Source organism: Medicago sativa, chromosome 2 (assembly GCF_051527215.1).
Source record: "Medicago sativa cultivar Bolivia chromosome 2, Bolivia_mono, whole genome shotgun sequence".
NCBI lineage: Eukaryota > Viridiplantae > Streptophyta > Magnoliopsida > Fabales > Fabaceae > Medicago > Medicago sativa.
In genome coordinates, this window is record NC_140750.1 from 17,724,074 (window position 1) to 17,743,976 (window position 19,903).

Here is a 19,903-nt window from a genome sequence, read left to right on the forward strand (position 1 = left end):
AGATTGGACTGGTATGGAGGACCATACCACATAGACTTTACTATACATTGACTTTTCAGCATGTCCAACTCAGCTCGACCCCTCAACATGCTCAGCTCAGTACGTCTTCAGTCAACACTGGTTTGATTGTTCAAGACAAGCCAGCCAGTTCAGTACGTCTTCAGTCAACACTGGTTTGATTGTTCAAGTCAAGCCAGCCAGCTCAGTACGTCTTCAGTGAACACTGGTCTGATTGTTCAAGTCAAGCTAGCCAACTCATCTCCTCTTAACTTAATTCCACGTATCACGTACGGACGATCATCGCGTCTCAACTCCACGCGCCTATTACAGATGAGTCACTTCCTAGTCCACGCGCGGCCGTACTGAAAGCAGACAACCAATAGAAGGCTCTGGATCACAACTCCATGGGCCTTGAAGGATCAGAGAAAGGCCCATTAAGCCAACACTTTGAGGACTATAAAAGGGGAACACTTGAATGTTTGAGGGGAGGGATTCTAAGCAGTGAAAACAGTGTTTATTCATTTACTTCTTAAGAGTGCTCTTGAGACTCCACCTAGGACGTTTCACTGAGCAGCTCACCTGTTGTAATCAACTTATGTTTACATACGTGAACATAAATAATAATGTAATGTAATGTAACTTGCCAAAAAAACCAATTATTCGTGTGGTCCATCATTAATACTTATGAGTTATGTCTTCATCTTGTTCTTGGTTGGTTATTGTGGATTCACTAGCTTCATTATATTTTCTTCTTAGAGACTGAATCTATGATCAAGACATGGTTGGTGATGCTTATTCTTTTCATGTCCGCAAACTATTTACAACACTGTGTCTATGAGAAATATCAAGTACCTAGTCTGTTTATCTTTGGAGACTCTTTATATGATAGCGAAAACAACAATAACCTTCCTACCTTTGCTGAATTTGATTACAAACCTTATGGAATTGATTCCTCGATCGGCACAACCGGAAGATTTACCAACGGTCGAACTGCAATTGACATAATAAGTAACATTCTTTCAGTTTAACTATATTTGTTATCTATCTGTGCCTCAACTCAAACTAAAGTCATTTCATTATACCTTATCTTCTTGGATTTTAGATATTCATTCCATCATTTGCAAACACTAATGGTTCAGACATTCTCAAAGGTGTGAACTATGCATATAAGGGAGCAGGAATTCGTATCGAGACAATCATGACTAAAGTATAAATAAATTGTAGTGTTTTACGTTTCATACTTATCTTCAATTGGTTTGTCACATGAGCACACTATCACTTGACACTGATAATAATTTGAAAATTGACATAATTAAATGTAACCACACAATTTTTAAAAGGCTTAAATATGTGATTCGTCCCTGCAAATAGGGGTCGCTTAAAATTTCGTCCCTGCAATCGCTAATCCTTTTTTTTGCCCCTGCAAAGTTTAATCAGTTAAAAATTCGTCCTTTGACCCAGTTAATCACTGCCACGTCATCAATTTACCAAAAATGGCATGGGAATTGACGAAAATACCCCTGGCTTATTTTTTTTCCTTAAAAAAATTTTCAAAATTTTGAAATTTTTTTTAAAATAAAAAAAATCTGAAAAAATAATTAAAAATCATAAAAAATTTCGGACAAAAAAATGTTAAAATTAAAACTGAAAAAACTGAAATTTTTCTGAGAAAAAATTGTAAAAAAAAATCGGGAAAACTCTGGAATTTTTTTTTTGAAGGAACAAAAAAAAAATAAGCCAGGGGTATTTTCGTCAATTCCCATGCCATTTTTTGTAAATTGCTGATGTGGCAGTGATTAACTGGGTCAAAGGACGAATTTTTAACTGATTAAACTTTGCAGGGGCAAAAAAAAAGGATTAGCGATTGCAGGGACGAAATTTTAAGCGACCCCTATTTGCAGGGACGAATAACATATTTAAGCCTTTTTAAAATAAAAAAAAGTAACCATGCAACACGAGTCAGGGTCGTGTCTGTAGCAAATACTAACACGTGTCTAATACCATACACATGGATCATAAATACCGGTGCTAAAAAATGTATGTTACATTGCTCATACATGTCAATTATGTCCATACAAGCTAGGTATTACAGTTGACAAAATCACCGAACTATAGTTTCTGAAATTGCTAGCGGACTTGGAAGTCTTGAAAAAACTCGGCAATACCTTAACAAATGTTTGTGTTATGTAAATATAGAATGTAATATTACATAAACAAATGAATGAAATTTTATTATGTTGAGAATATATATGCGACAATGTTAAAAACAGAAATGTATTCATTAAATGTGGATAACTTTATCTTCTTCTTTATATTATATTATCATTTAATTTTACTAAGGGCATCCATAATGGTAACTGCTATATTGCACGAGGGCCACAACAAACGAAATCGTACTACTTGTTAAACTATGGGAAAAGAAACAACTTTCAGAACTATTGGTCGCACTAAGATACACAAAATCGCTTATTCAATCTCATGGTTTGCATTATCTTATGCAGTTATTCCCTTACTTAACGGAACCATGTTCTTTTAAGGACACAATACTTGAAAATTAACTCCTCGGGTATTACGCATCTCCAAGGTTTTGTGTCAGGCAACAATGCTTCTATGGGGCGTTATATATAATTGATACCGGAAATCTGTCTCACCAAGGAAACTGATATCAGCGATTCAAGTGTAAAGACTAATCAATCCCAATATTTTGGTCATCATGCATACCTGAATTTGTAAAAACAAAATACAAGTGTAAAGACTAATTATAAATGTAATAACTTATAGAAATATGATGGTGGTTTAAGGTGTCGAGCAAATTTTGTGTTCCATTTTTCAGTGGCGTGGTTTATGTTGGTGCGAGGTTTTTTCCAATAGGATTGTAATTTTCTAAATTCATGTTTAGCGAATGTTTGGTTAAAAAAAATGTTCAGTCAATGATGTTTTACAGAAAAAAGCAATGCCAATTAAGTGGTTGGAGAAGGCACAATACCTTATTTTTCAGTAGAATTTCTGAAAGTTGTAATGCTGCTTCAAGGTAGAAGGTATGAAATCATATTGAAAAAGTGAACAAACTCACACAGTTAAAAATTGAGTCAAATTTTATATAGTACTATTCTTTATGGTATTTGCCACATTTTTCCTCAACCTTGTTTCAGTTCAATTATGATATTTCTAAATATTAATTTAAGAATGCTTACGTACGTGACTTATGTTGAATATTTAAAATATTTCAAAAAGTTATTTATTTTATTTTGATTGATTTAATTAATATTAATGAGAAACCTAATTTTGTTGACTTCCTCAATTTTCTTCACGTTTCTGTTTTGCCAAATTTGTGTAACTTCTTTTGAAATAATCTACCTATTAAATAGGTGATAATTATTAGACTTAAATATTACTCCCTCCGTTTCAAAATGAGTGTCGTTTTAGGTGTTTACACACATATTAAGAAATGCAATGATTAAGAGAAAGAGAATGATTATTTTACCAAATTATCCTTATTAACTATTGGTTAGTTTTAAAAGTAATACTTTGGAAGTAGTGTGCAGAGTATTAATTAGAGGGTACAATTGAAAAGAAAAAGTTATTATTGCATTGGAAACTTAAAGCGACACTCATTTTGAAACAAATTTTTTTGGCTAAAGCGACACTCATTTTGAAACGGAGGGAGTATTTTTAATTTTAATGTGCTTTAAGTATGGTAACTGAATTTGACTTGTATCCATAGATGTGTAATTCAATTTCCTTAAGAGTAGAAAACGTACTCCATCTTTTTTTTTTTTTTTGAAAGGACGTACTCCATCTATTTTATTAGTTATAATCATAATTAACTAGCATATTATGTTGCATATAAAAGTTGCTTTGTTGTACATCGGAAAAGTAGTATTTCTTTAAGAAAACTATGAGCTTTTGTTTTCATCACACACCATTAAACTTCCGTGCTGCTTTTCTTTTTCCATTTCAAAAATACTAATGCCTGAGTTACTCTGTGTATTTCTCGTATCTTGATAGCCTCGATACGATTACTGCTGAGATGAATTTGCCCATTTATTGTATCACAACAAACAAAAAAGACCATATTCCAAACTAGAAATCATTTTCAAGTTTCACAAGAGAGAAATCCTCTCTGACGAAAAATACAGAGAGTACCTTCCCTTCCATCGTAACACCGAAACGCAAAGAATTACCAGAAATCCAACAAGGTACCGATCTAAACATAAACATAACAATCATCAATTTTCATTTCTTTTTGTGTGTTTCTGAATTGAACAAATATGATTTTCCATGCATAGAATCTCCATTTTGATTTTTCAAAAAATTGAAGTTATGACCCCCTAACGCTCTCATCGATTTTGATCACTGTTCGTGTGTTTTTGAATTGAACAAATATGGTTTTGCATGCATGAAATTTCGATTTTGATTTCTCACAAAATTAATAACGTATTCGATAGATCTAGGGTAGTATGGATTCAATTTTAATACTTAGTACTCTGCTAACTTCATGATTCAACGAAATGTATGATTTCTTTTCATAAATATTATCAAATAGGGAGGTATAATATTCTAGGTTTGATTCTATTAGTGCCTTGGCTTATGGATTTATGCTTTGTTTCACATCTCACTAGACCATCGACCCGTGCTAACGCACGGATCATACAAAAGAACAAATATAGTGCAAATATGAAAGTAAATATTTACCTTGAATTCAAAAAAATAGTATAAATCAACTCATAAAATAAATTGCCACAAACGTTTTTAATGTACCATATTAAACAATTTCCATGACATTGACCCTGTTACAGAAAGGAAAAACACTGAATCCTAAATGTCTGATTCATGAAGATTGAAGAAATTCGATAACAAAGCAGATAGTTCCAGCATTCGAGCAAGTTAAACAACTTTAGTGTCGGTAGGCTCAATCTTGACACGAACATCCCTGTTAGGTTTTGTAACCGATGCCTACCAGCTTCACCATGTTCAACAGCCACAAAGTTAATGCTATCAGAGGACCTCTTAAGACTTGTCTTGCTGGTTGGTGTGTCAATCACAGAGGTATTGCTGCATGAGTCTTCAACCTTCTGTACATCCTGCAGACATTTGCGTAAAAAAATTTGTTTAAAACATAACTTGAATAGATATAAAATACCCACAAATTCTTTGACAAAACAATACAATTGAGTTAATGTGAGTTTGAAAAATTACGATTGACTCCGCCATAGGATTGGATACACAGTTTTTTAATAGGGTACCTTAGAAATACATTATCTCAATAAGGAACTTAGTAATACTAAATGTATGCCATTCACACCGAAGAATATAACATAATGCATCTACAATGTCGTTAGATTGACTTCCAATACATATATTGACCGATGGGTCTTGAAACAATAATGGCATCTAAATCTGCTCACCTAGCTCCCAATTCACCTGCCAACATTCAAAAAAATACAATTTGAGAAGCATGAGTGTTTATATTAACATATATAAGTAAACATTTAAATGTTCCATCCTGAAATATGCCTATTAAACTCGAACATACCAATAAACGTTATGTCTTTCAAGTGAACAAACGGATTGAGCAGCATGTATCGCAGATCAGTGGGTCTACAATGTCACCTGGTTTCATCTGTACGAAGCGTACATGGCTAATAACATCACATACAGACTGAATTCTCCGGCACAAATACAGGAACAAACAAAGGAATCACTCACAGTACAATATCATTATACTATATACGATTCTGTTAAATCTCAAGTCACAATTTACCTGTCTCCATGCAAAAGTAGCATCTCAGCCACAACAGCAAAACTGATTTGATTTCACACTAAAACTACACATTGTAGAAAACTTCTTTATATACCACATTTGATGTAGTGTTGATGTAATTACCCTCTTCATCAATCAATAGAATTTTCAGTCTGTTTCTTGATGTAATTATAAATACCAGCATGATGATATAAAGATAATAGAAGATTCACTTTAATAAAAATAACATGATAAACATTGATCCACGTCTTTTTTTTTTTTGAAATAATCCACATCCTTTCTTGTATTACAAAAAAAAACATTGATCCACATCAATGATATGATGATAGGAGTCATTTTTTTATGTTTTGGATCAAATTAAAGATATATGATGTATGAACTGTGGCAAATGAGTAGTAAGTGATCTCAGAATATTATTTGAGCAATCAAATGTGATCCAAATGCTACCAAATTAAATACTATGCATCCCAACATACCTATTCACATATACACAATTTTAGATTTGAAAGAAACATCCCAAAATTTGTAGATAGAGTTATTAGTGTAATGGATTTTAAAAAGTAAGAATGACCGAGCTGAGAATCCCTCAATTTCTCATTGTTATTGAGAGAATATATAATATGTTTGCACAAAAAATTAAAAAATTTTAATATAGAGTTATTTTAAAACCATCAATCAGATAAAAAAGAGTTTAAAACCCAACACCAACATTCAAAATTATGGTAATTTTTTAACAGTACAGTAGGCCAGTAGTTTAATGGCTTAATTGCACTTTTGGCCCCCTATCTTTCCAAAAGTTGCGGTTACAGCCCCTTAACTAATTTAAATACAAAACAGCCCCTTAAGTATTGAATCTTTGGCAGTTTTGGCCCCCAAGGCTGACGTGGCACCATAAGTAAGGTGACACATGTCTTTTTTTTAATTTTTTTTTTGGCCTTGAGAAGGTATCAAACCATTGCAAGAAGGAAAAAAAAAGGACAGAAACTATACCAATTTAAGCTCTTAACATTGTTTACTTAACATGTAACATCATCATGTTGTGCGCTCCTCAACTCCTTCTTTAATAGCCTTCAAATTTGATTACATTCCTTCATAAAGAACAACTGAAATAAGCAATTTGAATATAGTAAACATGCTTAAAAGTTAAGAGGGAAAGAATAGCAATGTTATCTACTTTAGTCATTTTTGCAAATAAAAAGTCAAGACCAATAACTTCAACTTATATAATATAACAGGAACAAATATGTAGACAAAATTACACTAAAAAGCCTAGTGATGAAGTGACATCTGAGTCAATTATATTACCATCAATTTTAAAGATCCAACATCAATATCCTAACACATAGCAAATTGTCTTCAAATCCACACATACATCTGAGTCCACTCCTATTGCTGCAAGGATGGAAGGAAGTAAATTAATTATAAATAAGCAGAATTGTATGATTAGCAATAAGCAATGCATAAACCTCTTATTGAAATAAAACTATTCATTTCAACAAAACCAGCCAGCATATGTTGCTGCACAGACCACTGCAGAACCGCACCAGATAAAACACACAGCAGGTGCAAGGCAGCAAATGCAGATCATGGAGCAAGTTGAGACCAATTCCTTCATTAGAGAGTCCAGTAGTACTTTTGAGAACAATGACTACACTTTATCTTCTATCGTAATATAGGCAAGTTATACCAATGCAAGTTGGGCCCGAATTACATTCATTCTAACCTATATCAGCAGAAAAGTTGGAGTTGAAAATTTGTTTATCAATTGTCTAGGATGAACTATATCAAAGATACATTGAAACAAAGTATGCTATATAAATTAACCAATAAAATTAACCCTCAATAGTTAAAATGGTATTGAAAAGGACACTTGAGTAGTTAAACCCTCCACAAATTCATCTTAAGTAGACACAATCATTTCCAATATGATGATATTTAAAAGGCAAACCACATTTAATCATGTAGTAAAAGCATGTATTCGAGAAGAAAAAAAATCTAAATCATAAAGACATAAGATCCCTTTAACGGGAGTAATTGAGCATTGTGTCGCACTTGGTTTGAGCATTTAACAACATACCTTCCGGATAAGATTCCTTTAGAAAAGCATAGAAGAGTAAAGCTAGCACTAAAATCATAGTAATATTAACTTGATCAGCATAACCCTACCTAGACATTTTGAACTACTACAAATAACATCCAGTCCGAATAATTTTATAGCTTGTGGTGCTCACCCCGCACGTTCAATTGAATTTAAGGATAACACTCACATCCTGCTGAAATTCAAATCCATAACAGGAGCATTATAATTCCTAAGAAGAACATATAACTTCCTTTGAGGCCGCTGTATTATAGTAACCAACAGAAAAACCTCATGTAAATGTGTCGTGGAATCTCATCTCTTCATCATATCAAACCTGGAGACTTTCCATAAAAATCTCATTCGAGTCAGAATACATGCAGCGTAAGACATAAGTAAAGGAATGCCAAAATATACTTTCCTTTCTAAAAGAGAAATTAAATGTCAGAGTTTCAACATCAAGGTCATGGACCAATATTGATTACAAACCACATAATCCACCAAACAGAAATCAAAAGAAGTTGAAATTTTATCTAAAAAATAACATCAATACACAAACAAAACTATCATTCACAGATATTATAACTAATGTGCAGAACAATAGTAACTTCTTTCCAATTTTTTTCCTGATTCCTAAAGTAGTAACCTAGTAAATACTATATCATACAATCAACCTATGAATTCACAGGAGTATAACAAAATTTCTGCAAACAGTTGAAAGAGTTAATGCTTACCTATTGCTTCCAAACAGAGAGTTTGAAGTTGATTGGAAGACACATAAATGACTTTCTTTTTGCAGCTGATCAAATCTGAGAATTTGTACAAATTAATATTAGTATTTATCCTATCAACTGTATGGCAAATTGACACAAAAAAAGGCAATGATAAATAGTCAGCATAGTTGGGTAATCTGACACATTATTCTATTCACATGTTTTAGCTACTACTAATCAATGAGTAATCTGACAAAAAAGCCAATGATAAATAGTCATCATAATTAATTAAGTGTCCGAGACAACAATCTTAATTACAATTAAGTGGCATGATTTATCTTTATGGATGCTATAAATTTTCATTAAGCATACACTTAACACAAATAAAGCAATTCTTATTTTGATGCAATTAGTGTATATTCTTTATTGTTTGCTTCAATCTATATACATGATCGAAAATATAAAAAAAAAATTAAAAAAACCAATCGTCAAGCTAAAAAAACTCAGATTTTGCATTCACTCCAAAATATCTATTTTCAAAAGAACGGTGCTTTTATCAAGAAAGCATACATCCCGAAAGTATAGTGAAGAAACAGGGCCGTTGGATGCTAAAATTGTTTAAAAACAAACATAGCAGATGAAAAGGAATAAAATCTGCTGCAATACAATTACGCCTGCCGCGAGGTTGTCATGAGAACACAATTTGCGATATTTAGCATTAGCATTTTCAAAACAGGGTTAACAAAACCAGAAATCAACAAAAACCTGTAATCAGCAAATAAAACTCACTAAATAGGAATACAAACTTATAAGCAACATGAAAATCAAGTTAAAACATAAAACTAATTGAAGAAATTTGAGAATCATACCTGATATTGAAGGTTATGTGTAAATGGTACCAAACAATGAGTCGAGAAATTTGAAGCCCCTTGCGATTTTGTCTGTAAATGAATAAACAAAAAACGAAACAAAGATCAAAATCAATGAATGATTCAGTATTAGAAATGAGGAATACAAAAGCTGAAAATAACAATTAACCATGCAAAATAAAAGAAGCTTCTGACAACGACCTCGGCGAGATGAAGAGCAGATTCCGACACGGTGATTAACGACGGTCGTGCAACTCCGACGTGGTGAAGAGCGTATTCCGTGGCGGTGGTCAACAACGGAAAGCAAGTGAGTTTTGTAGAGGACGAAGAAATGAAGGTGATGATGCTTTTACTTTAGAGGATCGAAATGAAGGCAGAAGAAGAAGAATGATTGATTTTTGTGTGTTTTTGAAGAAGAAGAAGAAGAAGAAGAAGAAGAAGAAGAAGAAGAAGAAGAAGAAGAAGAAGAAGAAGAAAAGGGTATGTGTGTTGTTACGTGAGAGAGAGAAAGAGTGAGGAAAAAGAGGGGTCAATTTGTTTTTATGTTTATCTTTTGCGAATTGCGGAAACAACTCATTTGGTAGCAGAAACAACTCATTTGGTAGAGGAAACAGATGAAAACAACTATTTTTCTTTTTTGTTTTTAATAATTAAAGTTTTGGTTAGGGTAAATCAGTAATTATAATCATTAGGGCTACGGTAAAATTAGGGCGAAATTGTTTGCTTGGGACAACTTTTATATATAGAATAGATATTATTTCCTTTGGAACATAAAATTCCTTTTCTCTCAATGTATGCAGAACAATTGTTTGAGTGTTGGTTCTTGACTATATTTGTAGGGACTTTGAATATATTCGTTAGAATGTAATAAATAATAATTGATTTAAACCAAGCATAATCCATGGTTCTGTAAAGGTCAAATTCTGAAAATATATGAATGAACCTAGAATTTAGAGTGAATATAGATATCACTACCTTTAAAAGGAGAAATGTTAAACTATAGTTTTAGAGAGAGTAAGGTTGGCAATCATACTCTTGGTTCTAAATTGGAATCTCCAATCAAAATTGTGGCAGAAATAGAATACCTTTAAAACTTAGAAGTCTATGCAACAACATCTAAACTGCAATTGTAACTACATCAACCACATGTTACCACAACCTCAATTTAAAACAATGATGTTATGAAAGAATTGAAATTAATTGATTAAGTCATATACCTTTTACCATAATCCATCTAAAGCTAAAATTAAAAACTCATGATTAGATTCAATTCTGAGAACTTTGGTCTCAGTTTCAGCAATCACACATCGTTTCATGTGTCTATCACCAATGCTCTTTGAAACAACAAGATATACTTGGATTCTCCTTTGGGATACATTCAATTGATACTTGTAACATACATTGAACTATTTGCTGATTTGCTGTCTTTATTAATACTGTCATGATTCAGTGATAATTTTGCATTTGTGATTTGTCTCAAGTGAAAAACTTTGAAATGCATTCAATAATTGCCATGTCTGTTACTTAAAATTATGATGAACAAAATCCTATCCAAAATAAATATAAAATGTGATTATCTATGTTAGGATTTTTGAAAGTTTTGTAAGAAATGGCTGATCGAGAAGACGAAGATTTCCTTTCTCACTTTGTGATTGTTATGACCAAAAATTCAACCCTTTTTCAATCCATGCAGAAAAATTCTTTCATCGTTTTGTTTAACATATACTCTTCTTTTTGATAGGATCATTCATTCCAGGTACACAGCATCAGACAGAGAACGTCGTCAATTCGATAGATAACAAATATAGAACCTATATCATTGATTTTGAAATCGAATCTATTCGTGATCCTATACTTTTAAATTATTATTATTATTCTTTTGAAAGTAAAACCACATTAATATTGTAAATTTACAATTTGTCATTCACTACAGGGTATTGTCATGCTGCCAATCTCCTTTGCTAATAACTTTAACAGTGAAATTGATGATTATGCGATACTAATGGATAATAACCACCATTCTGTTGAAATAAAAGTCGATAGAATGGGTGGATGCATTGTGATGTAAGATTTTTCCTACACGTCATATAACTATGTACACGTGAGTATATATAGGATCGTTTCCACAGGGAGTTACGTTTAATCATAAGCATTTACACAATCGTTCACATTAAGGGTTTGGATATAATTTGTTTGTTTGTAACACTATATCCATATTTGACACTAAAGTAAAAACGAGAGGGGATCGAACTATTTCGCTTGCGGTATAAGATAACGAGCAAGCATAACAGCAGCAATCTCTCGATCGATTAACAGACTCTAGCTTTATAACCAATATTATCACAATCATTTCTACAATATCCTTCGTGTCCAAAGCGACATCGTTATTTCCAAGTTAGCGTTTAAACATTCGTGTCCAAATTCCTTAAACGATAACAAAGTCGATCAGATAACTTAATCGACCGTGTCCAGCCTGATTAAGTATCCGAAAGCATTAAAATCTTGATTAAAAGTAATTATCAGAGGTTTACAAACTTGTCAAGAGTGATATAACATAAGATAGATTGTTATTCTAGTTCTAGATTCAAGAGTTTGTGTCCAAATCATCTTGAATCTCTTTGAAAGCATTAAAAGCAAGAATAACAACAATATTGAATCATTAAGCTAGAACCTTATATATTAAAAGATCAAAAGATTACATAATAGCTTGATTGTTACCTCAATACTACAAAGAAGGTGATAGTTACATATAGACATGTAAACTAATGCAAGGAAGGAAGGAAAGATGAAGATTCCATGCCAAGATCCTTGATGTCTCAATGAATCTAGGGTTGAATCTACTCCTTAATCACTTGCTTTGTGTTTCTCTCTTATGAAATAGCTCTAACCTCTCTCTAGAAATGTATAAAATGTTTCAATGGAATAGTGAATACCTAAAAGAGAGGTAAAAATGCTATTTAAATGGCCTGTGTTTTTGCACCTGCGCTAATAGCGCAACTCACGCTAATAGCGTGGTAAGGCGGCCTATAATTTGGCCAATGGGAGCCTGCCACGTTGTTCTTGCCCTGCTGCTACGCTCCAGCCACGCTAATAGCGTGGCTCTCTGGAGCATTTACGCTAATAGCGTGAAATACGCTAATAGCGTAGCTCTTCAAGAGTGCTCCAGATCCACGCCCCAGGTGCGCTAATGGCGTATCCCTCTGACCTTTGGCATTTTTTCATCACGCCAATAGCGTAGGACACGCTAATGGCGTAGCTTCTTTGAACTTTGACATTTCTTGCTCCTTGCTTGTAATTTCCTGCACAAAAAGGGTAGACTAAGGCTCAAAAGCATAAATGACATATTAACACAATATTTGGAGTTTTCCATAGAGAATCTTGCAAAACAAGTCACTAAAACGCCTAAACTCCTATGCAAAATATATCACTTTTAAACACTTATCAAACTCTCCCCAACTTGGCTTTTTGTTTGTCCTCAAACAAATCAATTGAAAAGGAAACTAACAAGGCTTTGGACAAGGTTTTCAACATGATGTCAAACAATTCAAAACAAAAATAAACAAATGGTGATTCAAAAATGATCGCGTGGACAAGCATGAAGTCCTCCGCTACTCTAGGTTCAAACTAAGAATGCGAAAAATGTCCTAAGCACAAACTATACATCACAAACTTCAAAACATAAACATATCTATCTATGAACCACACCTAACACACTTCTTTGAAAGTAAATGCAATATAATGTTAACAATGAATGAGGTAATGAACACACATCCAACAATCATGCTAACATCCTATTTAAGTTAGGTGTCCATCCAAATATCGTCTCAAAAAGCATAAAAGCATGGATCAAAAGGTCTAGCAAGGGTTATAACTTGGCCGGGCTACAAAAGAAATGTCATATGTGGGGCAATTGATCAGAAAGCCTATCAAAGAGGAACATTTTTTTGTATCACAACTTGAAATCCATATACTTCCCTACCAAGAATTAAAACCTTTGGTGATTAACAATCAAACTTATAACCTTGACAACTTATTCTATTTTTGATTTTTCTCTTTCTTTTTCTTTTCTTTTCTATTCTTTTTCAAATGTACAATTTTTTTCTTTGATTCAATGTTGTCAGGTTATTTTACAACTTCACCAGAACTTAACATATAATGCCTCCTTTTTCTCCCCAACTTGAATACAACAAAAACTCTAATTGAATGTTCCCCTATCCTAAGGCAAGGGACAAAGTACAAAAAGGTTAAGGGTTCAACAAAGTAAAAATATCAAAGTCCTATAAGATTCAACCATGAACTGGATTTTTGAAAAATTTCAGGCAAATTCAACAAGCATTGTGCTTATGAATATTGACAGTTCATGTTTGAGGACTTGATTCATTAGGCTCGGATTGGGGTATCAGATACTCGCTCTTCTCACAGGTATGCTTTATGTGGTCAAGTAGGTTACTCTCAATTCAAAAAGTGCCTTGATCCTTTCCATGCTTTCAAACAATTCAAAATAATTATCAGATTTAACATAACTAAAACAAGTTAGACGGTGATTATTGGTCTCCAGCATATATACAACAGATTAAAGCTACCTCACATTTATGTTAAGTACTAAGTGGTTCAAAAATATTTATGTCTATGAAAAGAATTAAATGATATATATTTTGTGCAAAGTACAAGTTTCAAATTCTTATTAAAAACCTAGAATAAAAGAAAACCAATACCTTGGCCTTACGCTTTATCACAAGTAATATCATTATCACTCACCTGCTTTTGCTCAAACATGGCTCCATGGAGCACTTTAAGATTTATTGTTCATGAGCAATTTTCTTTTGAGAGACACAAGCAAGATGTAACAAAAATTTCATCCAAAGCATAAGTTATTAAACTAAAAAGCTAAGTTATTAAACCAAATATAAAGTAACAAAGTAACAAAGTAACAAATCAAGCACTAAAAACAACAGTGCTTGAAGAGTACAAAATACAACCAAAATAAACAGATGTTCCAACATGAAATAAAAACGAAGAGTTATAAAGCAAAAAGAAAAACATCACTAAAAACTCAAGTTCACTGATCATCCTCTCCAGCATCATCCATATCAAGATCCTGGTACACATCATCATCATCACCCACGACTCCAGCATCATCAGGTGTCGCCTCATCATCAACAGCATCAGCCACCCCCACATAAGGATTTGGCCTGCCCTCAGGCCAATGAACATAAGCCTGGTACTGCTCAGGAGTCATAACCGGGTACTCAGCATTTCCCGGATGCATGTGAGCATTGTAGAGGTCCTGGTGTATGCCCATGTTGCTCCTCCAAATTGCCTCATTCTGGTCCATTAAGAAGCTGTTCTGGTCCCTCACGTACTGGTTATGCATCTGCTGCTCCAGCATAAAGGTCTGCAAACCTGAAAAGTCAAAAGAACCAGCAGCCTCAGATGGGCCACCTTCATCATCAGAGAAATGGGATTGGGCTGCCCTTTGCTCTGTTTTCTCCCAGGTGCGAATATGAGTGTCAGTAATGACCCCTTCAATATCTTCATCATAGGGTCCAGAAATAGGCACTCCATAAGCCTTCAGCAATCCCATAATCAAACCCGGGTAGAACAAAGCCACCTTCTTAGCACCAGTGGCTACTTTCAAAGCCACAGCCTTCATCTCATTAGCAATGATGCGAGCAATATCAACAGGCACTTCTTTCATAATGTACCAGATGAGTGGTAGAACGGCTTTTGGGGCATCGGAAGTATGGGCTCTTGGAAGGGCATTGTGGACAAGGAATTGGAAAATTAAGCGGGCAGTAGCTGTCATCTCCTTGGTAAGTGCATGCCTAATCTCTCCCTTGTCATTTTTGACAAATAGCCTACCCTTGTTCATTATATCACGCTCAATTTGCTGATATTTCCAATTTCCTTGAGCGTTTCTCTTAGCATAGGTACACAAGGTGGGCATTGTGGGGTCCTCAGATGGCTCAAGGTTTAAAGCATTTTCAAGGAAATCATTGATTGCATCCCTATCAAAAGGGATTTGCTTTCCTCGGACGTAAGAAGTCCAAGAGAAAGTCTCAGCAAAGGTAGCGGGTGAGGCATCAGGGACAGCATTACAATAAAACTCCCTGATTAGGTCGGTGTTAATCTCGGTTGCGGGCACGAGGAGTTTGGTCCATTTGCGACCAGTGAAAATGTGGAGCATATCAGAATGCTCACCACTAGGATGAATGTCAAAAGTTTTCTCGTGCCAGGTTTTGTACTGTGCCATCTTCTTAAACCTGGCAGAGTGGGCAGGGGTGGGGAAACGGTTTGGGATTGCAGGTGCAGCAGAGGAAGAGGCACCTTTGCCTCTAGGACGCTTAGTCCCGGTAGTTTTTTCAACATTTTTCGGTGCCATCTGCAACAAAACCAGGAAACACCAACATATTGCATAGAAAATATTAGCACAAACTACAATTGGTCATTTAAAAATATCAAAAATTTTGAAAATCTGGACAAGTACGAAGAACTACGCTAATAGCGCCAGTCACGCTAATAGCGAAATTTTTCTGGGAAACTTTCGCTATTAGCGTAGGATACGCTATTAGCGAAATTTTTCTGGAAAAGTTGCGCTATTAGCGTATATTTCGCTAATAGCGTACTTCTTCGTTCCTGCAATTTTCAAATTTTCAAAATCTTTGTTCCTGCAATTTCTCAGCACAACCCAGCATATTTCAACCCTAGGTTTCATCCTATGTCTCTAAAACACAATAAAATCATGAAAAGGAATCAGAATCACAACATTGACACCAAATCATTCAAAACCCTTGTTTTTCAAATTTACAAAATGGGTCAAAATCAAAAGATGAATGTTTGTTGCATGTGGGTTATGATTATTGTTCCTTTTCCAACTATTATCATTAAAGAACAATCTCTATTCACAAATCAAAACTCTAACCCTAACCTAACCATCTCTAATCATGTCAAAAACATGGTTTTTTTTTTCAAATTTAAGAACAAAGATAGGAAGAGAATCAAACCTGTTAGTGCAGTGATTGGATGCAAGCAATAGAATGAATGATGCAAAGATGAATGCTTGGAACCAATTGACCCAAAAGAAAAGGGTTTTGATTTTTAGGGTTAGTGTGTGAGTGAGAGAAGTTTTTGTGTGTGAGAGTGAGAAAGGGAAGAATGAAACCGTAAAAGGAATAAGAGGAGTGGGTTGTGGGAAGTTATGGGGAGTTAATCCCCTGGGCCCACAAAAAAATTTTCTCCCACGCCAAACTCACGCTAATAGCGTGGCTCTCTGGAGCTCTCACGCTAATAGCGCAAATTTCGCTATTGGCGTGAGGCTTCAGGATCAGTTTTTCAAAGTCTTTCATTTCTGCTGTAAATGTATATGTACTACTACTATATGCAATAACCATAAAAATACTTACAAAACTGGGTGTGCCTCCCAGCAAGAGCTTGTTTTACGTCCTTAGCTTGACGCATTTTGAAGAAATCATGGCTCGATTAGTGAAATCGTCGTCAAACACCGATCAATTTCACCACCGAAGTAGGGCTTAAGCCTTTGCCCATTAACAGTCCAGTTGGCTTTGGTGACTGGGTCCTCAAGTTCCATAGCTCCGTACGGTTTGACCTCTTTAACCATGAAAGGTCCGGACCACTTAGACTTCAATTTGCCCGGAAACAACCTCAGTCTTGAATTGAAAAGTAATACCATTTGTCCCGGCATGAATTGTCTCAGAGTGATCTTCTTGTCATGATACTTCTTGGTCCTTTCTTTGTAGAGCTTTGAAGATTCATAAGCTTGATTTCTCAATTCTTCAAGCTCATGCATTTGAACTTTTCTTCTTTCACCGGCTTTCTCTTGATCGAAGTTTAGGAACTTCAATGCCCAAAAGGCTTTATGTTCGAGCTCGACCGGTAAATGACAAGATTTGCCATAAACCATTTGGAAAGGAGTGAGGCCTATAGGAGACTTGTATGCAGTCCTATATGCCCACAAAGCTTCATCAAGTTTAGCCGACCAATCCTTCCGAGATGTAGAGACCGTCTTCTCAAGTATGCGTTTGACCTCCCGGTTAGAAACTTCGGCTTGTCCATTCGTTTGCGGATGATACGGTGATGCTACTTTGTGCTTGACTCCATAATGATCTAGGGCCTTGGCAAGTTGTGCGTTGCAAAAGTGTGATCCTCCATCACTAATAAGCACTCTTGGTGTACCAAACCGGGTGAAAATATTCTTCTTTAAGAACTTCACCACCGTCTTGCTATCGGCTTTAGGCGATGCTACGGCTTCCACCCACTTTGACACATAATCAACAGCGACCAAGATGTACTCATTTGAATATGATGAAGGGAAAGGGCCAACAAAATCTATACCCCAACAATCGAACACTTCCACTTCAAGGATGAGTTGTAGAGGCATCTCATTTCTTTTTGACATTGATCCGGTTCTTTGGCATTCATCACAATGCTTGCAATGTAAGTTGGCATCTTTGAATAGAGTTGGCCAATAGAACCCGGATTGAAGTACCTTTGCGGCTGTTCTCTCCCCGTTGAAGTGACCTCCATAGGGCGAATTATGACATTGCCATAGGATCTTCTTTGCCTCTTCATCATCCACACACCTACGCAAGAGATTGTCCGCTCCAATTTTGAACAAATAAGGCTCATCCCACACAAAGTGGTTAGCATCATGAAGGAACTTCTTGCGTTGTTGCCATTCAAAATCTTCCGGAATGAACCCGGTTGCTTTGTAGTTCACCATGTCGGCAAACCACGGTCTCACATTGATTGCTAGCAACCGTTCATCTGGAAATTCTTCACGAACCTCCGGTTCATTCTTGGTTACCTCATTGTTTGTCAACCTTGAAAGGTGATCAGCTACAAGATTCTCCGTGCCTTTCTTATCCTTGATCTCTAAGTCAAACTCTTGAAGCAACAACATCCACCGGATGAGTCTAGGCTTTGAGTCGGACTTAGTAAGGAGATACTTGATAGCTGCATGGTCAGTATAAACAACAATTTTGGAACCTACAAAGTAAGAACGAAATTTCTCCATTGCATAAACTATTGCAAGTAACTCTTTTTCAGTTGTGGCATAATTGATTTGTGCCTCATTTAAAACCTTACTTGCATAGTGAATAGCATGAAAAATTTTGTCCTTACGTTGACCCAAGACCGCACCAACAGCATAATCACTTGCATCACACATTAATTCAAAATTTAAATCCCAATTAGGAGCAATGATTATTGGTGCGGTGGTCAACTTTTCTTTTAAAGATTCAAATGCATCAAGACATTCATTATCAAAAACAAAAGACTTATCTTTGTTGAGCAAGTTGCTCATAGGCTTTGCAATCTTTGAGAAGTCTTTGATGAACCTCCGGTAGAAACCGGCATGACCAAGAAAACTCCGAACACCTTTGACATTTACCGGTGGAGGAAGCTTTCCTATGACATCGACCTTTGCTTGGTCTACCTCAATGCCCTTAGCAGAAATCTTATGACCAAGGACAATACCCTCGGTAACCATGAAGTGACATTTCTCCCAATTGAGCACCAAGCTAGTTTCAATACACCGCTTCAGCACGGTATCCAAGCTATTCAAACACGTATCAAATGACGAACCGAAAACTGAGAAATCATCCATGAACACCTCCATGCATTTTCCAATAAGTTTGGAGAAGATTGCTTGAACACACCGTTGAAAAGTTGCGGGTGCATTACACAAGCCAAATGGCATTCTTCGATAAGCAAAAATACCAAAGGGGCAAGTGAAAGCCGTCTTCTCGTGATCATCTGGGTTCATGGCGATTTGATTGTAACCGGAGTAACCATCTAGGAAGCAATAAAAGGATTGACCGGAGAGTCTTTCAAGCATTTGGTCCATGAAGGGCAAGGGAAAGTGATCCTTCCTTGTTGCTTGATTGAGTCTTCTATAATCTATACACATCCTCCATCCGGTGACGGTTCTAGTTGGGATCAACTCATCTTTATCATTAGTGATCACCGTCATTCCTCCTTTCTTGGGAACTACTTGAACCGGGCTTACCCAAGCACTATCCGAGATAGGATAGATCATGCCGGCTTCAAGCAACTTCACTACTTCCTTTCGCACCACCTCTTTCATGTTTGGATTCAAGCGGCGTTGCGGTTGTGCTACCGGTTTAAAGTTTTCTTCCATCATGATCTTGTGCATACAATAAGATGGACTTATCCCTTTCAAGTCGGATAGCTTCCACCCTATTGCTTCCTTGTTGGCCTTGAGAACCTCTACCAACTTTGTTTCTTCATCGATGGACAAGGAGCTACTAATGATCACCGGTTTTGTACCATCTTTCTCAAGAAAAACATATTTCAAATTAGATGGTAAAACTTTTAATTCTACCTTGGTGTCATCAACTTTGGCTTCTTCCTTGGATTCTTCTTTCAAATCTTCAAGTATGGCTTGATTAGGAAGAACCTCCTTCAAGGAATCTAGCTCCTTTAAACACTCTTCAATGGC

The 19,903-nt window shown here is 35.4% G+C and overlaps 2 long non-coding RNA genes and 1 pseudogene across 6 annotated transcripts; 1 reads left to right on the top strand and 2 right to left on the bottom strand.

The window, feature by feature from the left end:
• The first annotated feature begins 593 nt into the window (after positions 1-593).
• LOC146945117 (GDSL esterase/lipase At4g18970-like) lies at positions 594-2,213 on the top strand (annotated as a pseudogene).
• Positions 2,214-5,137: 2,924 nt separating this feature from the next.
• LOC146945118 (uncharacterized) lies at positions 5,138-8,653 on the bottom strand. Of its 5 annotated transcripts, none has more exons than XR_015026244.1 (6): positions 8,576-8,653; positions 7,842-8,178; positions 7,309-7,487; positions 7,070-7,156; positions 5,537-6,852; positions 5,138-5,424 (listed from the first exon to the last, which is right to left on the bottom strand). It is a non-coding gene; the product is annotated as an uncharacterized LOC146945118 (long non-coding RNA). The 5 variants fall into 5 exon arrangements; XR_015026245.1 differs by having other exon boundaries at positions 7,931-8,185; XR_015026243.1 differs by having other exon boundaries at positions 7,842-8,185.
• Positions 8,654-9,027: 374 nt separating this feature from the next.
• On the bottom strand, positions 9,028-9,983 carry LOC146945119 (uncharacterized). The gene is made up of 3 exons (XR_015028157.1): positions 9,625-9,983; positions 9,424-9,495; positions 9,028-9,319 (listed from the first exon to the last, which is right to left on the bottom strand). It is a non-coding gene; the product is annotated as an uncharacterized LOC146945119 (long non-coding RNA).
• Between the last annotated feature and the right edge of the window lie 9,920 nt (positions 9,984-19,903).